Raw genomic sequence first — 17,991 nt, 5'->3', positions numbered from 1 at the left:
AAGTATTCAGAGGCAACCCTGAACTTGCTTCACGGCACCCACTTTGAAAAGCCCTGCCCTAGAGCACTGTTTCCCAACCGGTGGGCCGGGACCCATTTGTGGGTCGCAGACACATTTTAATGGGCCTCTTATTTTTTTTTTTTTGTTTCCTATATTTTGTTTTTAATTATCATTATTTCACAACATTTTTAGAAAACATTCTAAAAAGCAAAACATTTGCCCCCATAAAACTGTGAAAAGTGATGACTCATCACTAAACCGTCGTTTTGTGGGGACAAGTAATGTTTTTTTGTGCAAAACAAATGCTTGCAATGGATTCAGAATCATGGCAAACCCCTAGAAAGACCCCTCACATGCTACTTGAAGCAGATTTCTTTCTGGGTATTTTCTACCTGGAGTATAGTGTATAAAAAGTCAATGGGAGCCCAACTTTCAGCAGCTGTAAAAAATTCTCCTAGGAATTTTGAATTTCAAAAATGTCTTGGTTGATTGTATTAATATCCCCTGACTATATGAATCAGCATTTGCGTGATTGACAGGGCTTCATTTGTGGAGGGGCTGTCCGGAGCCGAGCTCCCGTATACCTGCCTGTTGCATGTCAACCCATTGAGACATGGGACGCATCTGTGTTGCGTTAGACTAGTCGACAAAATCAACACTGACACAGAGCTAGTAGACAGATATGGTGCAATCTTATATTGAGGATTAGCATTAGTAAGGACCAATGATCTTCAATTGTGAAGATAAGCCGTCGAAAATGGGTGAAGTGCTCCTTAAAGTGAAAAATAGTGTAGTCAGTGACTACTTGTCACCTATTTCGATCAAGAGGAACTTTTTCTATTATCTTGCTCAACACTGTACGACTACTAATGGGTCTGCGTGACAGCTGAAAAACTCTCCCGCAGATTTCCAAACTGGGGGAATAATAAGTAGTTTTTTCCCACCTTTTCCAAATTCTATTGGTTTAAACTCAGGATAAGTAATTGTTTGTTCCTCACAACATAATTGGTTATTATTTAAAACGACATACCACTCCCACTAGGGGAGCCCTTGTCCTTATCAACCTACTTTATCTCAACAAATTATCCTTGAAAAAGGTTTGCGATGCCCTTTGCTATAGTCGGGAAAATTCCATTAACATCAATATGAAAGGAGAACCATTATTCTTGCTTCTATTTATTTCATTCGGGGATTTGGGGAACAGTTTGTTACCATTGTACTTCCTACAGATTCTTTTCCCCTACTATATTTATCATTTCCTATGTTGTGTAGCTTCTTTCAGCTCATCACTTTTACTCCCCATGTTCTTCATAAATCCAAGGAGGCTTTATTAGCTCTTACTGGACATGTTCTTGTTGATCAGACAGAGAGAAATAGTTCAGTAAATAACTGGAGGGCTCATTTAGTGCCATCACTGGTTCCACTCAATGTTATAATAATTTCCACAAAATATTTTATAGGGCCTTTTTTAAGCAAGTGGTTCTCAAAATGGGGTCCTTGAGAGGGTCAGAGGGTCCCAGACCGGATACTTTTTTAAACTTTGGCTATTGAAAAAACCTTTTTGGAAAATGTGGAAAAATGTAGAAAGATTTTAAGTACAACAAATCTCTCTTGCTTTGTGCCATTCCATGCTGAAACATGCACGCATGCACGCATTTAACCACTTTTAACAATTTTCAAAAATAGCAGATCTACTCTCTCACAACACTACTTTTGTGTGACTGTAGTATGACAAAGTAGGGTATTCATTTACAAGTTGAAATATGACGTTTTCTGCCTGACAGCAACTCCAAATTTTGGTAAGACAACCAGCTACAGTACATTTATTTCCACAAAGAGCTTGGGAGTTGGAAAGATTTGGAACTGCTACATCATGGCGACGGCTCGCAACAGAAACGCAAAGAAAGCGACTCTGAATGAGGACCCTGACTGAATACGTGACACTTGAAACTCTTAAAGGAATTACTGGAGCAGCAGAAGAGCCTTTATGGTGGATCTTTTGAGGCGACAGGAAGAGACAGCGTTTCACTGTTTCTCTTCTCAAATGAACCTGGAACTCAGCGAGCAAAATAGAGCACTCCGTGTTTTTTGGTGTGTTAGAAGAATGCACAGTGAGCCTGAATTACTCAATATGACATTGAACACCAAAAGCTTGAGTCTGAGGACATAGCCAAGCAGGTTAAGCACTTAAGCACTATTCACCAGGCACGTGCACACATAGACATCAAAGGGGGCTTGAGCCCCTGCCCTTTTATCATCCTGTAAAAAGTGCCCTCCCCAGAGTCCAGACCATGAAGGCAGTTTTTACTCTAGTGAAAGAAATGCAAATGCCCTCTTTCCATGACATACCCGAAGGCAGCATTCGAGAGAATTGCCTTGTCCATACCTGCACTTGAATGCAGCATCTTACAGTATGTTGAAAGAAATGTAGAAATACATGCCGTACGTCACATCTATTGACTATACTTAGTGTGGTATCAAGCACCGGAAATAGCCGACCTGCCGCTATTTTCTGTGTTTTCACCAAAATGCCCTTTTAGAAATGTCAGCCCCTGCCTCTCTAACATTCTCTGCACGTCCCTGCAATTCACCTTATTCTTTGCCTGGACCTCACCAAGGCGGAACCATGGCCCTTTTCTGCTGCTTCATTCAATATCTGCTCACTTTCGCCCTAATATAGGCTGCAGCTGTCATGCACATAATCCTGTTTTGGAAGAGAAACAAGAGGCTATAGGTCTATGAAAACAAGCCCAAAAGAAGCAATTAAATGTTATTTGAAATGAGCAGTTATACAAGCTCACAACGCATCACATCACATCACAATGCAACATTTAAATATTGTTGAAACATTTTAACAACACAAATCCTTGGCACAACATATTTTCAGATACGGGTCTCTTGAGACCCTTCAAATGAAAAAGAAAAAAAGAAAAAAAGTTAAGAATCCCATTTTCCCTTTACACCAAATCTCTTTGCCGAGAACAGACAATCTACAAGCTCACAACGTGCCGTGTTACGTGTAACTTGGGTCCGGGGACCCCCGGGTGTCCTTGAGGGGGGTTCCAGGGGGTCCCCAGCTAAATGGTCGATAGTTAAGAACCAAATGGACCCTTGCAGATCTGTAACTCTGAAAGTGTACTAATGGAACTTAATGGACCCTTACACATCTGTAACTCTGATTGTGTACAAGTGGAACCAAATGGACTCGGATTAATAGTTAAGAACCAAATGCACCTTTACAAATCTGTAACTCTGAGAGTGTACTCTGTAACTGTGTGTGTGTGTGTGTGTGTGTGTGTGTGTGTGTGTGTGTGTGTGTGTGTGTGTGTGTGTGTGTGTGTGTGTGTGTGTGTGTGTGTGTGTGTGTGTGTGTGTGTGTGCGTGCGTGTGCGTGTGCGTGTGTGTGTGTGTGCGGTCGTGCATACCAAACAAAAGTTTGAAAACCATGCACTGATTCTGAACGCAACCTTGAGCCTGAATTATACTCCCAAATTGACATTGAACGCAAAGTGAATCTAAGGAGTACATTCCAAGCAGGTTAATGAGCTGCTGTAGAAGGGATGAACTATGAGCAGATGAATTACCTTACAGAATCAATGCAAGAGAAATAATCTGCTGTTTATAGGAGTAGTTCACCCCCAAAATGACTTTTTTTCTATTGATTACTCATGCCATGGAGAGAAGAGTTCAAAAATCTTTTTTGTTTTTTGTCACATTCCTAAGACAAAAATTTGATTCGAGTAAATTTACCCCCATTGATTCCGGATGGGGACCCGTTTCGAAACGGGTCCGGAACAAATGGGGGTAAATTTATTGTTATCTCATTTTTTTCTTAGGAATGCTACAAAAAACTAAAAATATTATTGAACTCTAGTCTCCATGGCGTGACTAATCAATAGAAAAAAAGTCATTTTGGGGGTGAACTACTCCTTTAATGGGCTCTTGGACCGGATAAAGCTGATAGAATCTGGGCCGAAACGGAGATCCAAAAAACAAACCCAACAAAAATAGCAGATCTACAAGCTCACAGCGCGGCACCGAGTGCCGTGCTGCGAGCTTGTAGATCTGCTATTTTTGAAATATCGTGAACATTTGAATTTTGACCTGATTTTGACCCGATTCTATAATTGTCTTTTGAAAAAAATCTATGTTTCTATGTCAGTGGTTCTCAAACTCTTTCATGTCAAGGACCCCTAGAATGATGGCTGCTGAGTCTGACCCCCGTCTCAAAATATTTTGTATCAGGGACCCCCCCCCCCCCCCCCCCCAGAAGCAAATATTTGAGTTACAAATGTTCACTTTAAAAATTAGATATTCAAAGATTTGCCCAAATTTTCGTGATTTTTCAAAAATAGCAGATCTACAAGCTCGCAGCGCGGCACCGCGCTGTGAGCTTGTATATCTGCTATTTTTCAATAGTTAAAGCATTAAATAATTCTAGGCCTAAATGGATTAAGCTGGACGCCTCTGAATGAAACAGAGAAAGATCACATGGTTCAGACCAAGAAAAAAAGAAGAAGGAAGAAAGACGCGCCATCTCCGGTTTACTTCCTGTACAGTATCTCCTTTTTAGGAGACAGGAAGCAGGTTGGAGTCTATTATTTCCAATGGAAGAGCGAACGTGAACACAGCTTCTGGACCATTCTTTAGCTCCATGGTCACTGACTGAACTAAATCTTTCTGCATCAAACATCTTTGGTGGCAGTGAAAGGCTGAGACCAGTGTTGGAAGAAGTACTCTTCTACTTCTACTTTTTGCCTATCTCAGCAACACCAACTCACGACGGCCAAAGACAGATTTTGTTCGGCGGTTCCCGACATTCGGTCATGTTTGAAGTCACCATTATTACAGAAATATATACTGCATGCTATGCTGAACGTAATCCACTTAGTGTCATCTTTTCAAAATGCATATTTACCGTACAGTTTGTGTTTATATGCTTATTTCGCAATACCTATTGCGCAATCCTCAGTAGAGCCAATGTGTCATTATCATCATCAAAGTCTCAGGTTACAAGAGGGAAGGGGGGGGGTCAGCTGCACAGGGAGAGGGAGAGAGAGAGATAGAGAGAGAGAGAGAGAGAGAGAGAGAGATGTACAGTACAGTACAGTACAGTACAGTACAGTACAGTACAGTAGAGTACAGTAGAGTACAGTAGAGTACAGTACAGTAAGATACAGTAGATTACAGTACAGTAAGATACAGTAGATTACAGTACAGTAAGATACAGTAGATTACAGTACAGTAAGATACAGTACAGCAAGGTACAGTAGAGTACAGCAAAGTACAGTACAATACGGTACAGCAAAGTACAGTAGAGTACAGCAAAGTACAGTACAAGTACAGCAAAGTACAGTACAATACGGTACAGTCATGTACAGTAGAGTACAGCAAAGTACAGTAATGTAAAGTAGAGTACAATAGAGTACAGCAAAGTACAGTAAGGTAAAGTAGAGTACAGTTGAGTACATTAAAGTACAGTACAGTAAGGTGTAGTAAGGTACAGTAGAGTACATTAAAGTACAGTACAGTAAGGTATAGTAAGGTACAGTAGAGTACATTAAAGTACAGTACAGTAAGGTACAGTAGAGTACATTCAAGTACAGTACACTAAGGTACAGTAGAGACAGTAAGTGGATGGATGGATGAATGTGGATGGATGGTTGGATGGATGGATGGATGGATGTGGATGGATGAATGTGGATGGATGGATGGATGTGGATGGATGGATGGATGTGGATGGATGGATGGATGGATGGATGGATGCATGTATGGATGGATGGATGCATGGATGTGGACGGATGGATGGATGGATGGATGTGGACGGATGGATGGATGGATGTGGATGGATGGATGGATGTGGATGGATGGATGTGGATGGATGGATGGATGGATGGATGTGGATGGATGGATGGATGGATGTGGATGGGTGGATGGATGGATGGATGGATGGATGTGGATGGATGGATGGATGGATGGATGGATGGATGTGGATGGATGGATGGATGGATGTGGATGGATGGATGGATGTGGATGGATGGATGGATGGATGTGGATGGATGGATGGATGGATGGATGGATGTGGATGGATGGATGGATGTGGATGGATGGATGGATGTGGATGGATGTGGATGAATGGATGTGGATGGATGGATGTGGATGGATGGATGGATGGATGTGGATGGATGGATGGATGTGGATGGATGGATGGATGCATGGATGTGGATGGATGCATGTATGTGATGGATGGATGGATGCATGGATGGATGGATGTGGATGGATGTGGATGGATGTGGATGGATGGATGGATGTGGATGGATGGATGGATGGATGGATGTGGATGGATGGATGTGGATGGATGGATGTGGATGGATGGATGGATGGAGGGATGGATGTGGATGGATGGATGGATGGATGTGGATGGATGGATGGATGTGGATGGATGGATGGATGTGGATGGATGTGGATGGATGGATGTGGATGGATGGATGTGGATGGATGGATGGATGGATGGATGGATGGATGGATGGATGTGGATGGATGGATGGATGTGGATGGATGGATGGATGGATGCATGGATGTGGATGGATGGATGGATGGATGGATGGATGTGGATGGATGGATGGATGTGGATGGATGGATGGATGGATGCATGGATGTGGATGGATGCATGTATGTGATGGATGGATGGATGCATGGATGGATGGATGTGGATGGATGTGGATGGATGGATGGATGGATGTGGATGGATGGATGGATGGATGGATGTGGATGGATGGATGTGGATGGATGGATGTGGATGGATGGATGGATGGAGGGATGGATGTGGATGGATGGATGGATGGATGTGGATGGATGGATGGATGGATGTGGATGGATGGATGTGGATGGATGTGGATGGATGGATGGATGGATGTGGATGGAAGGATGCATGGATGGATGGATGTGGATGGATGGATGCATGGATGGATGTGGATGGATGAATGTATGTGGATGGATGGATGGATGGATGGATGTGGATGGATAGATGGATGGATGGATGGATGGATGTGGATGGATGGATGTGGATGTGGATGGATGGATGGATGGATGCGTGGATGGATGGATGGATGGATGGATGTGAATGGATGGATGGATGCGTGGATGGATGGATGTGGATGGATGGATGGATGGATGGATGTGGACGGATGGATGTGGGTGGATGGATGTGGGTGGATCACTGCTGCAACGTAGCTGTGAGCGCCTGCGAAGCAGGCGTGATCTCTAGATGTGAGCGGCCCGAAGGGCCGCGAACCTCTAGTAAGTAACAATATAGAAATACCTCAATATACAGTAGCAATTGCATAGCAAAAGGCCTGTATTCAACATTTTACGTTCAATACACAAATAATGATGGACCATAGGTCCAAAACATTAATCTTGTTTACATCAGCGGGGACGTTTGTGAATGAAGAGAATGAAGAGAGTTAACCCTTTAAGAGCTGGAATTGTGTCACTTTAGACTTGAACCGTGAACTTTAACCATTATTTTATGCTTTAGCTATTAAAAGAATAGCAGATATACAAGCTCAAAGCGCTGCACTGCCATGTTTGGAAAAATCAAGATTTATTTTGCGAATATAGCAAATATTTGCTTCTGGGGGGTCTCAACACATTTTGAGATGTACATGTACATGTAGTTTTGGGGGTCCTTGACATGACAAGGTTTGCGAACCACTGATTTAGAAAAAGGATTTAGAAGACATTTATAGAATCTGGTCAAAATATTCGAAGACTTGCAAACATTTTCAAGATTTTTCAAAAATAGCAGATCTACAGCTCGCTGTGAGCTTGTATTATTGCTTTTTTTATATAGATAAAGTATCAAATAATGGTTAAAGAAATAATGTGAATAAAGCGTTCCAGGTCTTAATGCGTTGATTGTAATGGAGAATAGATGATTCTATATCATCAGCCACGACCAGGCACGGGCACACACAGACATCAAAAGGGGCTTGAGCCCCTGCCCTTTTATCCGTCTGTAAAAAGTGCCCTCTCCAGAGCAGTTTTTATTATGGTGGAAGAAATGCAAATGCCCTCTTTCCATGCCATACCTGAAGGCAGCATCCAAGAGAATTGCCCCGTTCAAACTCTCCTGAACTTATAGACGGGTTTCTGGTCCACGTTACACTGATAAAACTAGATGCGTGCGCAGGGTCCGTACCAAAATTAGCCAATGAAACCAGCGCTCCCCAAAACAACAGGTTTCGGGATTGGACGGAATTGATTACATGATACAGTCAGCTGTGCATTTAGTCTCAATGTTTGTAAACAAGAAACCCGTCTATACAGCATCTTATGTTGAAAGAATTTGCCCTCTCTGTGTAGAAATCCATGCTGTTACGCCACATTGTATTGACTTGATTTTGCTTAGTTCAGTGTGGTATCAAGCACCGAAAATAGCAGACCTCCAAGCTCACAGCGCGTCGTGAGCTTGGAGGTATGCTATTTTTGATATTTTCACCAAAAGGCCCTTTTAGAGATTTCAGCCTGCCTCCCTAACATTCTCTGCACGTCCCTGGCCACGACTGCCTAGTTGTGATTCCAAGGAGCAGAGAGAGGACCCACGATCAATGATATCATCTGATCGTAGGTCGTTAATTAAATCTTGTTAACAGTTAATTAATTGTTAACCGATAAGAACATTTACAATGGACACAATGCCTGCTGTGATCCATTCAAAATGTTGTTTTCCTATAAGAAAGCCGAGGTTTATTTTTGCACTAGTAGTATAAATTCTCACATTGTGTATTAATCGTTATTGGTTAACAGTTATATGGTTAACCATAACAGAGAACATATGACATCTTTCGCTGAATGGTAGTAGGTCTATCTGAACACACTACCATGGCATGCAAAATGTTCATTCATTTCTTACCAGAAATCAAATAAACAGTCGTGTCAGACAAACAGTGTCATATACAGTAGCTTCAGCTTTTAATTCTGTTTTCCGGATTCAAATAAAGAAATAGCAAACGTTGTCTACAAGTTAAAAATGCGTCACACGCTTGCAGTTCTGCTACTTTTGAAGCTTTTCTGTGATGGTGTAGTATGATCAAGTAGGGCGTTGATTTAAACAAAACAAACGGTGGCATATTGGTTAGTGAGGAACTCAATGCTGCCACCATCTGGCGGAGTCAGGTTACTTCCGCCCGACACCAACGCTACTGTATATTACATTGTTTCTTCAGTGTATGAAGAGCATGCACTACTGTAGCTCACTCACTGTCCACAAACACACGCATGCATGAACACACACACGCACACACACGCACACACTCACGCACGCTCTCTCACACACACACACACACACACACACACACACACACACACACACACACACACACACACACACACACACACACACACACACACACACACAAACACTACCAGGCTGGGACCTTAGCACACTGTGTTCTGTCCCACTGGGTATGGCTGGGCTGTGATATGGGCTGCCGGCCAGGCCCCACACACACACACGCGCGCGCGCGCGCACGCGCACACACACACACACACACACACACACACACACACACACACACACACACACACACACATACTCTCCGGGTTTCCTATTCTTTCTCGACTCCAGTGGACATGCCATTCAAAACGCCGGGTTCAAAGGCTTCAGTGTGCTTAACCTCTGTCACTGCCAGGGGCCTTTATTTCTTTTGTGTTAAGAGGCGTGTGTGTGTGTGTGTGTGTGTGTGTGTGTGTGTGTGTGTGTGTGTGTGTGTGTGTGTGTGTGTGTGTGTGTGTGTGTGTGTGTGTGTGTGTGCTAGGGATGCAACAAAATGAAAATTTCATATCACGATTATTGTGACCAAAGAAATTGAGATTTACGATATTATCGCGATAGTCAAAATATCCCCAACAAAACATCCATTATCCTGGGGTGGGGCAAAGAGATAAATCCAGTTCCCTTTTACCAATTATAGGGGTTTAATTGCTAAAAGATATGCAACGCGGAAAATAAAAGGTGAATTGATCCCATTGCATGACGGAGGATTTCATGTAAAATCGAAATCTCCGCGGTTATTGTGATTGTGAGTTTTTTAATCACGATTTATTTGGTATACATGTCTGCCGTGCTGATAGCATTCCATCCACACTCCGAAATCAACAGGGCGCATGCCGTTGTTACCAGGGTTGTTAAGTAACGGATTACATGTAACGGGATTACGTAATCAGATTACAAAAAACAGGTAACTTGTAAAGTCTCAGGTTACATTTTAAAATGTGTAATCTGGATTACAGTAACAGATCTGAATGATGGGGGTTACATGCTGGATTACATTCTCCCCTTGCCCTCATCAATTTTACAAATAAGTTATAACGCCAAACAATAAAATAATCAAGTCGAATCAGCGTAAAGTACTGTCATTTCGCTTAAGTAAAATTCTGTTGTCCTTTTCCTAATTTCATAGGCTCAATATTCTTGTCTAGTTATCAATGGTATAACATATTTTATTTAATTAAAGAGAATTTTGCTAAAAAGTAATCCAAAAGTAACTGAAAGTAACTAGTTGTTACTTTTTAAATTGTGATAATCAGATTATGTTACTGACTACATTTTCTTTGCAAGTAATTTGTAACTGTAGGGGATTCCTTTTTAAAAGTAACCCTTACAACCCTGGTTGTTACCCTTAGAACGCAGATCTTTGAACTCACGTTGGAAATCTCGTTTCGCGAGAGGTCTGAATCCTATTGGATTCAACGGGGCGGGATGTGCGCGACCACATCTGCGCAATGGCAACGATGGCGGCGCCCAGTGTGAAACGAGACAGTGGATTTACTAGTGTCATTATGTAGGGCAGACATGTACCAAAAAAAAAAGAAAAATCACACCCGTGTGAACTGAGCGGTGGTCGTGGAGGCTGTGCAACAGCACTACTGGGTGGGTGCAGCGGGGTTAGTGTGCTTTACAATGCTGTAGTTTCTTCACACACTCTAATTTATTTGACCCTAAAACATTCAGTTTGTTAATAATAATAATAATACTTGACCACACATGCTGACCCACCCTTCTCCCCTGTGTGTGTGTGTGTGTGTGTGTGTGTGTGTGTGTGTGTGTGTGTGTGTGTGTGTGTGTGTGTGAGAGAACAACAGCGCCCCTCCCTTAACATGTGTGGTCAGAAAAGGTACTGCAGGCTTGAGGCTACATACACGGCCGGACGGCCGGACGGCCGGACGGACGGACGGACGGACGGACGGACGGACGCATACACACACGGCCACGTATAGGAGACGGTGTGACCACCGCTCAAAAAAAGAAAAGCTGTCAAAGAGTGTGCTTGCAAGTTTGTGCAAATTCAAGTTCTTCAAAGAACTTACATTTGTTCCAGATCCCCCCCCCCCTCCCCCTTCTTGTTAACCTTTTTGTTCGCACTATCAAAACTGACAGTTATTAATGTCAGCGATGTTGCTGCTTTGATCTGTACAGTCATAGCCAAAAGGTGGGATATTGCACCAGAATTTCAATATCTCACTTTCAATTCACTCCTTCATCTCTGGTGACTTTCATTTCAACATTTTAATATTTGTTGCTGTCGGGTACCAACCTCACATATCAATATTTCTATTTTTATATATATATATATTTCTTTCCATAATTGAATATCCTAATTAGTCGTACAAGAGTGTCAAACTAAATGTACTAATTTAGCAGATAGATCTACAAGCTCACAACAAGTCATATCGTAACAACACATTGTGAGATTGTATCATTAAAAAGTAAAAAATAACAGCGAAAGTGGTCACATCTGTCTGTGGGTAATAAACACTTAATTAATGAAATGCAGCTTGTTACTAAATAGTAAGTACAGTGGATCCATTGTAACACCCCCCCCCCCCCCCCCCCCCCCCCCCCCCCCCCCCCCCCAGCAGAGCAGACTCATCTCATTTTGGTCAAGCATAGTCAAACTTCTGGATATTTAAAGGTGCAGCAGGTGAAGATACACATTTAAATAATGTATAGCTGCATATGGGGATGCTTAGACTGCACAAATCATTTCTGCCATTTACACATTGGTATAAAATTGAAGTGAACTGCAAAAAAACAAAAACTAATTGAACAGATCCTTCTAATTCTAATCCAATTTGAACAACTCCCCCATGTTTGAGACAAATTTGGGGGTGATCATCAGTGCTTCTCCAACTTATTACTGCTCAAGACCCAAAAGAGATGTTAGAAGTTTGCCGGTACCCAAACTAGTGGAAATAGAAGATTGACGCCTCGTGCCGCTGTTGTGAGCTTGTAGATCTGCTATATTCACTTTCTTCTTTTTTATGGGAATTATTATAGTTTTACGTTTGAAAAATGTATGGAATTGTTTTTAATTGAAAGTTGAAAAGTTGTGATTTTTGCTGTTTAAACGTTTTTAAATGTTTCTAAATTTTTAACATAAGAAACGGAAAATGAGGGATATTTACTTGTGACCCATAAAATTACTCCGCGAACCAGCGAACCACATAGGATCCAACCCACAGCTCCTAGGTGTGGATGGATACTGGGAAACAAATGAGTCTGAAGCTGAACAAAGATCATAATCCTTGTGAGTAAAAAAAAACAAGTTTGAATGCAACTCTTGTACAGTACATCTCTCTCTCTCTCTCTCTCTCTCTCTCTCTCTCTCTCTCTCTCTCTCTCTCTCTCTCTCTGTCAAAAGAAAAAAAAACTACATAATTTATAGATACACAACCCTGGAGTGCCTCGACCACATTGCAACGTCCCCGAGCCATAAAAAATGTAAACAAAATAGATAAACGCCATTATGGTGACATGCTGTACTGTACGGTACAAGGTACTGTAACATGGCGCAACAGGAACCTCGCATTCAAAGCATAGGTAAAGGTCAGGGGACTTGCAGCAAATGATGCGTACAAAATATGATGGCAATACACTGCTTAGTATAGACCGTTTTCCTGAGCACGCCCATGTAGAGTCAGCCATACTGTAGCTGAGGTGTCACTAGTCCATACATGGGCAACTTTGATGATGGCGAGGGCCGCTATATTTCCACCTTCACTCCAGAGGGTCACATTGCTATGTCCAACTTTGTCATTCTAGTATCTCATACAGCAAAAATAGCAGATCTACAAGCTCAAAACGCATCGCAACGCGATGCGTTTTGAGCTTGTAGATCGGCTATTTTTGCTTCTTTTGAATTGGAATCCTAAATTATTTTTTGTTATTTTTTAATTTGAATCCTAAAATGTAACATTTTGATTTCATTTCAAACACATTTAGTTATATAGCCATGTTAACTTTAAGAACCTACAAATATATTGGACATTAAAATTTGTATTTATTTTAATACTACTATACTAGTCATTAAGCTACTAATATAGACTGAAGAAATTAAAGCCAGTAATGTTTGGAATTGTAACAACTGAAATATAATAATATATCAGTATTCCGGTATTAACCTGCGGGCCGCATTAACTGAAGGTGGGGGCCGCATGTGGCCCCCGGGCCGCCAGTTGCCCATGTATGCTCTAGTCCATACATGGGCAACTGGCGGCCCGGGGGACACATGCAGCCCCCCACCTTCACATAATGCGGCCCGCAGGTTAATATCGGAATACTGATATATTATTGATTTCAGCTGTTGTAATTCCAAACATGCAAACATGACCAGACTAATTACATCAGTCTATATCAGTAGCTAATGATTCTTATTTTATGTCCACTGTATTATGTATGTAAGTTCATGAATGTAAGGTCATTAACATACAGTAAGCACATATAAATGCATTTGAAATTAAATAAAACATTAAAAATAAAAATAAAAACTTTTCGGGATTCCAATTCAAAAATAGCTCAAAATAATTCAGGTATCCTATTCAAAAACAGCGAAAACAGACGATCTACAAGCTCAAAACGGGTCGCAGTGCGACACGTTTTGAGCTTTGAGAGTGTGAAAATATAGTGGCCCTCACCATCATCAAAGTTGCCCACCCCTGCTCTAGTCTGTTGATACACTGGACGAGGAGTTACTTAAGATCTTCGCCAGAAGTGGATGAAAAATATCAACCTAAAGGACTTTGTTCCCACAAAGAACAGCACAGCAGGTTATGGAAACTTTTAGTTAGCTACTCACTCCTAATGTTAGCGTGCACCCTCGGGAAGCCATGCGTGTTTTGTATTGGTTGTACATAGGGTTGAAACCGCGGCTATGGCGGCGCCCTCTCCAGGGTGTCGCTGAGGAGATCGGTCTATACAATAAGTAGTGGGGGTCCCTGCTTTATCACTCTCTCGGCTAAGGGGTCCTTGGCCTGAAAATGTTGAAGACCCCTGCTATAGCGTCCTAATTCTGGGTGGGCGAGTACAGATCCATGTGGGATTCCGGGTCAGCAAAGTATAATAGGATACAAGATCAGGATACAAGTGGCCAGATTATACAATATGACTGTCCATCATAGCAAATGAAGCAGATTATCTCTAATCCTGAGATTGGAATTACAGTAGCTCAGCCTCTTTTTTTTCAGTGCTTGGCATCAAGTACAGTACAGTACAGTACAGTACAGTACAGTACAGTACAGTACAGTACAGTACAGTAAATGGCACTACAGTAGATTCCAATTATTATATTAAGTATATAGTGACCACAGACCAGTGGTGGAAACTAAGTACATTTACTCAAGTCCTTTATTAAGTACAATTCTGATTTGCCAATTGCCAATACTTTCACTTCTACTCCACTACATCTCGGATCCAAACATTGTACTTTTACTCCACTACATTTATTTGAAAGCTTTAGTAACTAGTGACTTTGCAGATTGATTAATTTGCAGATTGATCATTTGAAAATAGCAGATATGTAAGCTTAGCTCACTTCAATGTGTCACGATGCGACACATTCTAAGTATTTCAAATATTTATTTGAAAACTATGAAATGGGACATTTTGCATAATGAGTACTTTCTACTTTTGTACTTTAAGTACATTTTTATACCAATACTTTTGAATGTCTGACATTTAACTTGTAAGAGTATTTCAACATTGCAGTATTGATACTTAAAACATTTGAGTAGTTTTTACACCACTACCACAGCCCAGAGGTTTTGAACTGTATCTTGTGTTTACCTGGCATCCTATACACTGTAGTTTATTGTACAGAACATTATTGTGTATATATACTATATTGTTTAGACCAAACTGTGGGTCGGGTCCCATGTTTGAGTCGCGGACCAATTTTCATGTGTCGCGAATACTGTAAATATCCAACTTTTTACATTTCCTATACAATAAGGACACACACACACACACACACACACACACACACACACACACACACACACACACACACACACACACACACACACACACACACACACACACATATATATATTTCAATAGATTTAAAAAACAAGTTTAAATATTTAAATAAAAACAATTCCAAAATCTTTTGTAGAACTCCTATTTCCACTTGTTTGGGACAGGGTGTGGACTCATTTCTCTTTTGGGTCTTGAGGTAAAAGGTTTGGGAACCACTTATTGTACAGATCATTATGTTCATACTATATTGGAGTTAGACTGTCGCTAATTGCTATATTCTTGGTTTACCTATTACCTATCCTATACTGGGGTACTACACTGTCTCTCTACATATATATGTGTTATATGTGTTTACCTTGCTTATTGAATATGTTACTCTGGTTAGTGTCTTAGTGAATTGTCCTGAAACATAAACAATACAACGATTCAAACTCCCAAAGAAAATATAAAACAACACTGTAGGTGTTTTTGCTCAGATGAACTTTGTCTGCACCACTACAGCACTTTTATTCCATTTACAAAGAATCACCGGGCATGACGTGAGCTGGGGATTGTTCTGTCACAGAGAAAAGTGCACCGCCGAACTGAAAAGGTTGACAGAAAAACATACAGTAGACTACTGTGAAGTGGTTCCAAGACGTTCTAGCTCAAGACCCAAAAGAGAGGTTGCCCGGGACAAACGAGTGAAAATAGCAGATCTACAAGCTAATTTCTTTTCATTCATGGAATTTTCTCAGATGTGTGTGTTTGTTCTATAATTGATTAAAAAACAAATCTTCAAAATTGTTTAATTAAAGATCCCACCTGTTACTTCCCATGGTATCATACACGATACGCATGCATATCTCTTTGTACGGGCCGTTCTGTCCGTGTTATCTCCATACATGGAGTTCCGTGCTCATTCGGACACTCATACATACACACAAAGCCATACGCAGGAGAGGTTAGCACCGCTCCAAAAAATAGAGGATGGCACTGTTTGCTAGCTTATGGATCAGTAAATGCACTTAGTTACTTTACACCACTGGTGTTGACATAGGCCTACAAGTCTTAATTGAGGCCGGTGGTCGATATCGGCCTAAGGACTGCAACGCCACCCAGAAAGTGGCCGTGATCATCCCTTTCAGGAACAGAGACGAACACCTCAAGCAATGGCTCCACAACATCCACCCCTTCCTTCAGAGGCAACAATTGGATTATGGGGTCTATGTCATCAATCAGCACGGAGACGAGAAGTTCAACAGAGCGAAGCTGCTGAACATCGGCTATGCCGAGGCGCTGAAGGATTATGAGTACGAATGCTTCGTATTCAGTGACGTGGACCTGATTCCACTGGACGTACGGTTGCTTTGGGCAACCTCAACACATGTCTGCTGCTATTGAAAAATATGACTTCCTTTTGCCATATCCCAACAACTTTGGAGGAGTAACATCGATGACTAAAGAGCAGTTTTTGAAGATCAACGGTTTTCCGAACACTTACTGGTCCTGGGGAGGAGAGGATGATGATATTTACAAGAGGGTTGTGTTTGAGGGTATGTGGGTGTCCCGTCCAGACGAGAAGGTTGGCAGGTCCAAAAATATCCCTCACGCGAGAGACAAACTCAACGAAGACAACCCAGAGAGATTCGATCTTCTCCATCGCACCAGATGGACCATGGCAACAGACGGGATAAACACTCTGTCCTACAAGGTTGTGAAGACAACGAGAGAACCGCTGTATACCAACGTGATCGTAGACGTCAGTCGGCAAAGGTAGGTTAGTGTGGCCTACCGATGGCACTATAATAGGCCACTGTGAAGAGGATGTCATGTCTTTGGCCTTTCATGGCAATCGGACGGAGCATGCATGATTTGAGGCATTTTTTTCCTTCTAAATGTATTTAGCAAAAGTCGACCAGCTGGTGGCGCCATAACAGGCCAATTTGAATGTGTTCTTTGGCCTAGTGGGAATGTGCGTACAAAATTTCACGGAAATCGCAACCTGTGTTCATCATTTGAGGCATTATGTTCAAAACGGACCAATCCTGCAAACTCCTGGCGGTGCTATAAAAGGCAGATGTGAAGAATCCAGGGCAAAGGTTTGTCCTTGGCCTCCAGGGCACTGGTTCCCAAACTCTTTATTTTGTTCAATTATCGAATGAATGTACTGTAATCCTGGCCGCTACACTACCTCTACCGACCTGGGGAGAGCAACGGACCGACCTCATGTTTCCTTCTGTGCATTCATATCCATGTAAACGTTTCTTTATGTAGGAAAAGAAAATGGGATTTTTCCTCGAGTCCCACAGAAGACCCATATTTCTTTCCCCTTGTGGCTGTGCAGACACAGTAGAAACTAAGTGTACAGTATATCACACTGTGACAAGTTGCAGACGCATGGGAGCTAAAGGGGAAATGGATGGGATATACACTTTGGGTCACTTAAGGTGAGAACAACACACCTGGAGGAGAAGAATACGTTCCAGAGCTGTGGGTGACAGATACAGAAGACCTCCACCTCCAGGGACGTGCTGGGCCCCTGATTCAGCCCGGGAAAAAGAGTTGGAGAGGCCCTCATTGCACGCTATAGAGAGAGATCTCTCTATAGCGCTGCTGCTACTCAACGATTTGCCATTTCAGATCATGACAAGTGACAAGCCAGTGGGCCAATTGCACGAGTTATATTTCGT

General features: G+C 41.9%; 2 protein-coding genes and 1 pseudogene across 3 annotated transcripts in view; 1 reads left to right on the top strand and 2 right to left on the bottom strand.

Annotated features, from left to right (window-relative positions):
• LOC308279971 (MSL complex subunit 3-like) overlaps positions 1-17,991 on the bottom strand; it is a 241,102-nt gene that overhangs the window by 78,443 nt on the left and 144,668 nt on the right. The window lies entirely within an intron of this gene.
• Positions 1-17,991, bottom strand: part of LOC308280201 (FERM and PDZ domain-containing protein 4-like) — a gene marked incomplete at both ends in the record, with an annotated part of 153,584 nt that overhangs the window by 99,211 nt on the left and 36,382 nt on the right. The window lies entirely within an intron of this gene.
• Positions 10,798-17,078, top strand: LOC308309339 (beta-1,4-galactosyltransferase 1-like; annotated as a pseudogene). The gene is made up of 2 exons: positions 10,798-10,810; positions 16,359-17,078. The product of its transcript is annotated as a beta-1,4-galactosyltransferase 1-like (transcript).

The sequence above is a fragment of the Nannobrachium achirus genome, assembly GCF_963921795.1.
Source record: "Nannobrachium achirus genome assembly, chromosome: 24".
Classification (NCBI taxonomy): Eukaryota; Metazoa; Chordata; class Actinopteri; order Myctophiformes; family Myctophidae; genus Nannobrachium; species Nannobrachium achirus.
The sequence above is the reverse complement of the archived record's forward strand: the minus strand, read 5'-3'. Positions and strand labels throughout refer to the sequence as shown.